This window comes from Panthera onca, chromosome A3 (assembly GCF_046562875.1).
Source record: "Panthera onca isolate mPanOnc1 chromosome A3, mPanOnc1 haplotype 2, whole genome shotgun sequence".
NCBI classification, from domain to species: Eukaryota; Metazoa; Chordata; class Mammalia; order Carnivora; family Felidae; genus Panthera; species Panthera onca.
Genome location: NC_138341.1, coordinates 28,797,189 through 28,807,266, shown reverse-complemented (window position 1 = coordinate 28,807,266; position 10,078 = coordinate 28,797,189). Strand labels below are relative to the sequence as shown.

The window sequence follows — 10,078 nt, the reverse complement described above, 5'->3', positions numbered from 1 at the left end:
ATCACTGCAAGGTAACGGATTTCCTTCAGTAGATATTTGATGGGCCAACCCCAAATATGAGTCCATACTCAGACTAAGCAAAGACCTGGAGGAAACAATTCTGTCAATCTCAGCGAAGTTGAAAACGGTTCTTTGTCCCACAAAATTTTAGTTCACCCACTCTTCTTTGCCTCTACAGCTCTCTGATGTCTTCAAAACAGTGTGGTTTTTGTTGCTTATTAAGGCATTTCTCCTTATCGCAAAAAAAAAAAAAAAAATGATGCTCTTCTATTGCTTATTACATATTTCCCTGACGTGGAAGTAGGAATTTTTCTCCTGTGAATGTAGCCATATTTTGCTAATAATAGTTAAGTTTAATAGATTTGTAAATTGAACATATGTGTACATGAAATCCATATATATTTATAGAATTATTTTTAAATGTTTATTTATTTTAAGAGAGAGCAAGCACGAAAAGGGGAGGGGCAGAGAGAGACGAGAGAGAGAATCCCAAGAGGACTCTGTACTGACAGAACTTGAACCTGTGAACTGTAAGAACATGATCTGAGCTGAAATCAAGAGTCAGATGCTTAACCAACTAAGCCACCCAAGTGCCCCAAGAAGAATATTTTTTAAGTTTATTTATTTATTTTGAGAGAGAGAGAGAGAGAGCGCGCACACATGGGAGGGGCTGAGAGAGAGGGAGAGACAGAATCCCAAGTAGGCTCTGCACTGTCAGCATGGAGCCCAATGCAGGGCTTGAACTCATGAATGTGAGATCAAGGCCTGAGCTGAAACCAAGAGTTGGATGCTTAACTGAATGAGCCACCCAGGCACCCCTAGAGAAGAATATTTAAAACAACTATTACCTTGTTTCTTAGATATATCAGAGATGGAGGTTAAGATTTTCATTTCAGCCTTACTTTAGAACTTCCTTTTCCCCATCAGATTGCCTTGGAACCTTGGAAAAAAATCAAATGATCCCATGAATGTAAGTCTATTTCAGGTTCCTATTTCTGTTGCATTGATACATGGCTGCACTTATTTCATTACTACATGTCATAAATATTGCTGCCTATCGTAAGTCTTTAAATAAGATAATTAATGCCTCCAAATCTTTTTTTAATGTTTAAGATCATATTGGCTTTCCTAGATTTCCTAGAAGCAGCTGGTCCATTTCTACCAAAAGCTCTGCAGAGACTTTGATTGTAATTAGTTTCCCTTAAATATCAATTTGAAGAGAAGCAACTTCTTAACAATATAATTAGCATGACATGTATTCTTATGTTTAGGTTATCCTTAGTTTCTCTTAGTAAAGTTGATTAGTTTTTGTGTAGAGGTCTTACAAGTCTCTTGTTAAGTGCATGCCTAACTATTTTACGTTTCTTTTAATGCGTTAAAAAAATAAATTGTTTTCAAATGTCATTTTCCAATGGTTTGCCTCTTAAATATAAAAACACAGTTTTTTATATCATCCTTGTATGTGGCGACTTTGTAGTATTCATTTTAGGGTTTTTTAATGTTTATTAATTTATTTTGAGAGAAAGAGAGAGAGAGAGAGCATGAGAGGGGGAGGGACAGAGAGAGAGAGAGAGGGAGAGAGAGGATCCCAAGCAGGTTCTGTGCTGTCAATGCAGAGCTTAATGTGGGGCTCAAACTCCTGAACTGTGAGATAATGACCTGAGCCAAAATCAAGTCAGATACTTAACCCATTGAGCCACCCAGGAGCCCCAAATTCATTTTAGTTTTAAAGTAGCTTTATTTTCATAGTTTTTAAAGTAATTTTCTATATAATTATATCATCTGTGGAAAAAAAAAAAAAAAAGCTCCCCTGCTTGTTTTCCAAACTTAGTAAATTTTAGGACATTATCTTGACTTATTTTACTGCTTAGGACCTACAAGACTATGTTTAATAAATTAGCTAGAGCAGATAATCTTGTCATCTTAAAATGTTGGGGAGAAAGCACACATTTTTTTTTACCATTAAGTGTAATGCAATCCGTAGGATTTTTGTGAATGTCCATTTGTTATACTAGGCATTTTTTTTTTTTGTAATAAATAGGTATTGGATTTTGTCAAATTCTCTCTCAATATGTATTTATATTTGGTTTTCACCTTTATTCTGCTAATATGATACATTTCATTGATTGATTTTCTAATGTTAAACCAACTTTGCACCACTGACACAAACTCACGTGATCACAATGTATTTTTTATATACCGTTAGGTATTTATTTTGGGATGCTTGCTTCTATATTCATGAGGGATATGGGTGTTTCATTCTCTTTTCTTGCAATGACTGTATCAGGTTTATTATCAGCATTATAGTACCTTCATTAAACTAGTCAAGCTGTGTTTCTTCCTGCCTAATTTTGAGAAAGTTAGTATGAGATATTATTTCTTCCTTACATATGTTATAGAAACTAACAATAAAACCCCCTGGGCCTCTACCTTTGTGAGTAGGAAGGGCTTTGATTATGAATTACGTTCAATATTAGACTTCCAAATATTCAGGTTTTTCTATTTACTATTGAATCAGGTTTGACCAGCTGTGTTCTCTGTGGGATTTACCTATTTCATCTATGTCAGGGTTTCTTAACTTCAGCACCATTAATGTTTTGACCTGGATAATTATTTGTTGTAGGGGACTGTTCTGTACATATAGGACATTTAGTGGCATCTCTGACCTCAACTATCAGATGTCATTAATACTATTGATCCTTTCCCATGTGACAACTAAATATGTCTCCAGAGACATTATCAAATGTGCCCTGGATGGCAATAGTGTCCGTCCTTTAGAACCAATTGTCTAAGTAGTAAAATTTACAGCATGAAGTTCATGAGATTTCCTATTTATTATTTTGCTTTGCTTTAATAAGGATTTGTAGTGATATCCCTTTTTCAGTTATAAAATTAGTAACTTAAAATATTTCTCTCACTTTTATTTTTTATTATTATTATTATCACTTTCTTTTTTTTTTTAACAGTCTTAAGGTATTTTATTTTTTACACTTATCATGCCATGAATTCATAGGCAATGGGCTCCAGCAGCTCAGGCTCCTTTCCATTGGTTCTGACAAAGTGTGCTTCTCTGGGTGGGCCAGGCTGACACTTCAGCTGAACCCAAATACCTTTCTCTTTGGCTTCCTTTTTTTTCTGATCACTTTCCTTCACATGCTTCAGGAAGCTATCGTGGCTATTCAGGTGCTTAATCTGTTCAATATGTACATGATTTCTCTTGACAAGAATCTTGCCCTTAACTTGCTGGCTTACGACAATGCCAAGAGCATGCTGGGTAATACCGTAGACTCTTCCAGTTTTGCCCTGGTTACATTTGTGGGGCTCTGCATTTTGAACAGTGTCCCTTCCTTTGATGTCTACAATATCATCTTTCTTGTTGATTCACACATATGTTTCCAAAGGAACAACTCCCTGTTTCCTAAAAGGTCTAGAGAACATATAGCAGGTGCCTCTTCTCTTTCCCTTTGTGTTGATCATTTTGGTGCCTTCCTGGAATCTGGTGGTGTGGCTGACAGGTTCTTTTCTTTCATTGATCTCTGCCCTTATTGTTTCTCTTGATATTCCTTTCTTCCTTCTTCTACAAACTTTTTTTTTTATTAATTCTGTTTTTAAAATTTACTTTGAATCCCTCTGACATTTTAGATGTGCATTTTTTACTATAATAGTTCATGGAGGGTTGATAATACACATTAACTTTTCATGGTCTTCCTAGAATTAATATTTGGCTGTTTCATGCACAAAGTAAGAACTTTACAATGGTGCATTTATTTTTTTCTACATTCTTTTTGCTATTGTTGTCATATAAATCTTACAAATGCAATGGTATAATCTTTGCATTAAAAATCTACTTTTTAGGGGCACCTGGGTGGCTTGGTCGGTTGGGCGTCTGACTTCAACTCACGTCATGATCTCACGGTCCATGAGTTCGAGCCCTGCGTCAGGCTCTGTGCTGACAGCTCAGAGCCTGGAGCCTGTTTCAGATTCTGTGTCTCCCCCTCTCTCTGCCCCTCCCCTGTTCATGCTCTGTCTCTGTCTCAAAAATAAATAAACGTTAAAAAAAATCTACTTTTTAAAGAAACTAAGAAAGCAGAATATGATTTTTTATATTTATTCACATATTTTTAATTACTAATTCTCTTCCATCTGAGTTTCCTCTGATACCATTTCCTTTCATTCTGAATGTCTTCCTTCAGGACTTTTTTTTAACTCGTCTGTTGTCTATATCTTAGATTTTATTTGCCTGATCACATCTGTATTTTAAATTTCTTGTCTCTTCTTTTTTTGCTAAATATAGAATTATGTATTGAGTATTTTTTCTTTATATCTTCAGTATGTCATTCCATTGTCTAGGAGTGATTGTTTCAAGAAGCCAGACATCATGCATACTTTTCTTGCCTTTTGTCTAAAGTATTGTTTTTTTTCCAGCTGTGTTTACAATTTTCCTTTCATCCTCTGTTTCCAGCAGTTTGAATATGAGATGCCTCTTTGTGGTATTCATTGCATTTATCCTGCTTGGGTTTGCAGGGCTTTCTGCATCTGTGTATTGTTTTTCGCCAAATTTGTGAAGGTTTCAACTATTGTTTCCTGAATTATGTCTTCTGCCCCATTTTCTTTTCTCCTCTGGACCACAAATCACATGCAAGTTAGAACACAGTAACTGAAATTTTTATTGCAAACTTATTTTGGTCTCTTGTATCATATATTGTCTATTGTTCAGCCTTTGACAATTCTGCTAAGCAATCAATTCCACTCTCTCCAGTCTCTTGTTGATTATGCTCACCTTTGGAACTTAAAAATATGACACCACACATTTAACACTAGATTTCTATTGGGATCCTTTTTATAGTTTCCATTTCTCCTGATAGGTCTTCACCGGTTAACTCATTATAATCATTTTTCTTTTGTCTTTGAATAAATCTATTATAGCTTCTTTATCTGCTCATTTCAAAATCTAGGTCATCTCGGTGTCTGTTTGTACAGACACTTTTGTTCATGTCACTTTTTTTTCTGTTTTGTACATCCTCTAAATTTTACTTCATATTGGACATGATAGATGCCTTTAATCTATTATCTTTCTTTAAACAGTGTTGATTTTTTGTTCTGTTGAACCGTTAGCATACTGGTTTATAACCTGGAGTTCTGGGAGGCTTGATTTTCGTATTGTGTTAGGGCTAGTCTTCACTCCTGTAGCATGGCCCTTGTGATGTTTCAATGCAAATCATGATCTTGACCAAGGCACTCCAACTTGGCAGCATTCAAGCTGCCATATCTATTTTTTCTGAGAACGGTAACAGTTTTTTAGCTTTCCAGCTGGTGTATTACACCAGATTTCTTGGACTCTCCCCTTCTCCTGCCCAATCCATGGGGCAGCCAAAATTTGGGGGGGGAGTTTATAAGTAGTTTTGTGAACACTTCCTATTGTGGCTCCCTCCTTGCTGAGATGTCCCTCATTTTTTTCTAGCCTCTTGGGCAAACTGGAACTCTGTCTTCTGCAGTCCAAAGCCTCTAAGACTGATGTTTTCTGCTTAAATGTTTGATATGCTGCATCATTTGAACAGGAGAATTTCCTTGGGGAAAAGCTATGCAAGTAAATATCTCACCCATTGAAGTTTCTTTTTCAAAGGACAAAAATCCCTCCAGGTTATATTTGCTTTTCTTCATCCTCCAGTACCTTCAAATACTTTGTATGTGTGTGTGTGTGTGTGTGTGTGTGTGTGTATACCTTTGTACATTTTGTCTAGAGTGTAATGATCTTCATGGTAGGATCAACCTTGTACAAGTTGCCCTACAATTATATGAGAACTGAAACTTCTCTTTTAAATAAAATGAATGAAAATAATTGTTACCAAATATTAGCCAGACCCTCTATTTCCTGTCCTTAATATAAATTCTTAGAATTAGAGGCTTTGGATGCTTATTGCAAAACTTAAATATATTTGCAAGCTATATTATATTGATAAATTTTATAACATCACCAAATTGTATTTCTATCAGAAAACCTGTTTATATTTTTATTTTGATATTACTGATTTTTATATTTTGTATCTACATTGAAATAAGGAATGTTTATTTTGTCATCATGATGTGAATTAGTAATCTTTCTGTATTTTCTATATTCAGGAATACAAAAAAAGTAATTACTCCTTAAATGTTTGAAATGAAATTTCCAGGGGCACCTGGGTGGCTCAGTTGGTTAAGCGTCCGACTTCGGCTCAGGTCATGATCTTTCCAATCTGAAGTTAGAGCCATGCGTTGGGCTCTGTGCTGACAGCTTGGAGCCTGTTTCAGATTCTGTGTCTCCATCTCTCCTTGTCCTTCCACAGCTTGCGGTGTGTGTGTGTGTGTGTGTGTGTGTGTGTGTGTGTGTCTCAAACACAAATAAACATTAAAAAAAATTTGAAATGAAATTTCCAATAAAATTGTATGATTCAGAATAGTATTTTTAATTCTTGATTTTTTTTAATTTTATATATCAGATTATCTATTTATTTTAAGAGTAAATTAAATATTCCCATTAAATCATCAGTTTTGCCTATTTTAAAATTAACTATATTTATTTTATTACTCATATTATCATAACTCATGTTTAATTTATGCAGTTTACTTACATGCTTGTTTAAAATTTTATTTGTATTTTATATCACTTTAAGGCAATTTTGCAAAAAAATTATCTATTTTTTATTACTTTTATTTTATTCCAAAATCCATTCAAGTTATGAATTTCCTCTCTCATTTTTCTCTTAATTAGAAGAGTTCCAAAAATGGTTGAGGATTTATGGTAATTCAAATCATTTCAAGAAGAACAATATCCTCTGTCATTTCCAACAGACTCAGTTTTCATTTTCTGTGTAGTTCCACTGGCCTTTATGTTGGTAGAAATTCTAGCTATATTCTGTCTTTAGGTAGAGGATCACAAATACTTTGGTATAATTCGCCCTTAATAAAATTCAGATATTAAGTGGATGGTTCAATGATTTTGGACAAATGTATACATTCTGTTACATTCCTGAGATTACCACTATCATCAAATTCTGGAATATCTTCATTTCCCCCAGAAAGTTCCCTGGTGGCCTTCGTAGTTAGTTCCTCCCAGCCAACTCTCATCCCCAACAATGATGTAATTTCCATCACTTATGATTAGGGCTTCTCAGGACTAATCATCTTTATCTGGTTTTGTTTTGTTTTGTTTGGATAATTTTTAGGGCAATTTCCCTATACAGGTGGCATTTTAAATATAGGTCACCATCCACTGAATCAAAGTTTTAATATGCAAATAATCATCTCAAAACATGCTTACAAACTGCTTTTTGACTTTTTTTTTTCTTCTAAATTGAAGTCAGTGATTTTTATTCTCCAACCAGAGATGTAGTTCAGATTTTAACTCGACCTCACAGAATGTGCTCTAGGGAGGGTATGAGAAAGATATTAACAGATCACTATGACTGTGGCTGCTACATTCCACAGCTATGTAACTCAGTTAATTATTTAACCTTTTCAAGACTGTGTTTGCTAGCGTTAATAAGTGTGATAATATTGGGGCACCTGAGTGGCTCTGTCAGTTGATCGTCCGACTCTTGATTTTGGCTCAGGTCTTGATCTCATGGTCAGGAGATCCAGCCCCACGTGGGCATGGAGTCTGCTTAAGATTCTGTCTCTGCCCCTCTCCCTCACTTGTGCTCTCCCTCTTCTTCTCTCTCTCTAAAAAAAGAAAAAAAAAAGTGTGGTAGTATTGCTAAATTCAAAGGCTAATTAGGAAAATTAAATGAGGTATTATACTTAAGTCCCTGGCATGAGGTTTGGCACAATTGGGAACCATATAAATGCTATGGATTTTTTTTTATAGACTCAGAGAAAACTACACATTCTCAAACAATTTAGCCACATTATAACTAACTTTAGTGAAGGTCATTTCAGTGGGACACAGTTGGTATTCAAATAGGTATAAGAGAGTGGTAAAGGCATATTATTTGAATATTCTTAACTTCCTTTTAAACTAACAAACAAAAAACACCAAAAAACTTAAAAAAAAAGCCTTAAGAACATTTAAACAAAACATAGATATCAAAGTACCTTCACAAACCCAACAGGTGGGGATGTAAAATATAGCAGTAATTCACATGTAAGATCATCAGTTCAGTAGTAAATATCCCCGAGAAATGTTTAGGGGTGAGGAACAGGTTTGAATACAAACAAGGGAATTCTTTGGGGTGTTAGAATCATTCTGTATCCTCCTTGGGGTGATGGCCAAAAGAATCTATGCCCGTGTACAAATTTATGTAACTGTGCACCCAAAATGGTGAATTTTGCTGCACGTAAAATTTATAAAGTAAAAATAAATAAATAGAAACAAATTAATCATCTATCTACAATAGGTATAGCAAAGCAAAAATTAACCTACTGCCATTGAGAAACAATATTTCAGCATAAGAAAAAATAGATAAATACAAATGTAATATCATCCAAGTTAAATAAAATCTCGGGAAATAGTATGAACAACCATTTTTTCCTAAAATTATATATATTATCTATTTTATTGCCTATAAGCTATGAAAACTCTTTAATTAGAAGAACATGTAGTAATTACAATATCCACACAGAATTGTAATATATTCCCATATTGTGATATCCACATAGAATTCCCCACAAAAAATGGGCTCCTTGGAGAAATAGCTATCTCAGGTCTATGAAGAAAAGAGGTAAAAGCTGTCCATTAAATCTGAACCAGAATGCAAGGAATCTATCAAAACTGATGGGATTACATTGAATGGGTAATAGAGCCAATTGGAATGGTCTAACTGGCCAAAACTGGGATAATTTGAATATCAATATCATGATGCTCAGTGATTGCAACCCAGATATATAACATCTTCTGAGTTCATAATACTACTCAAAAATTAAAATTAAGGTGCAAAATAAACCCCATTTGTAGTTTTTGGTTGTTATAGAACAGCTCATTCTGATAACCAGCAGAGATATGGAAAGATAAACATTAATCCTCCTTTTTTCTTTTTAAATTTTTTTTTAAATTTTCTTCTTTTTTTTTAATGTTTATTTATTTTTGGGAGAGAGAGAGAGAGAGAGAGAGACAGAGCATGAGCGGGGGAGGGGCAGAGAGAGAGGTAGACACAGAATTGGAAGCAGGCTCCAGGCTATTCCTCCTTTTTTCTATGTGAACTTCCTCTCACAGCAACCACATATGTGATAAAGTGTGATGAAATTCTTCCTTGTAGAAGAGTTCCAGCTAATAAATGTGAAGTACAAAAGGGTCTGAGATTTTGCCCTACTTGCATGCTTAGAAGTTAACCTACCATAGTTTTGTGGATGCTAGCAGAAGACATCAAAGTCCCGGATAACAGCCAAAGGAAAGTTTGTTTATTACTCTTTATTACTCAAGTCAACGGCAGTAGCCATTTTCTTGCACTGGTTCTCCTAACTCCAATTCCCACCGAGTCTTTTGATGAGGGTCAGACAATGTCAGCACACACAGTGGCTTGTGTTAAAGGAGAGGAACCCTCAGCTTTAGGGGTTTTAATCAGTGATCTTTCACAATGGACTTCAATAAGCTTATTCAACTTTTGTTCCCCAGGAACTCATTAACTGTATTATACAGGACAGCAAGCAAACCTGCCCTTAGCTGCATAGGGAGTTCCCATCTCTATTTTCTGAACCTGTTCTTTCTACATATATCCTTCAAGAGATATCCTGGAGCAGTGTGTATGGGTGGCTCAGTCGGTTAAGTGTGCAACTTTGGCTCAGGTCATGCTCTCGTGGTTCGTCAGTTCAAGCCCTGTGCTGACAGCTCAGAGCCTGGAGCCTGCTTCAGATTCTGTGTCTCCCTCCCTCTCTGCCCCTCCGCCACTCACACTCTGTCTCTCTCTCTCTCTGTATCTCAAACATAAATAAACATTAAAACAACTTTTCAGAGATATCCTGGAGCAAATGCCATCAGTGGCACTGTTCTCAAGATGGGATGAGATACCCATGGAGCATTGTCTCCCAATAATCAATGCAGAAAGAATATCAAATTAGAAAATCCCAGGTTTGTAACTTATTTTTCTTTAAAGGTTTATTTATTTTT

At 35.3% G+C, this 10,078-nt stretch overlaps 1 pseudogene; it reads right to left on the bottom strand.

The window, feature by feature from the left end:
- Positions 1 to 2,994: 2,994 nt before the first annotated feature.
- Positions 2,995 to 3,535, bottom strand: LOC132687640 (large ribosomal subunit protein eL21 pseudogene; annotated as a pseudogene).
- Between the last annotated feature and the right edge of the window lie 6,543 nt (positions 3,536 to 10,078).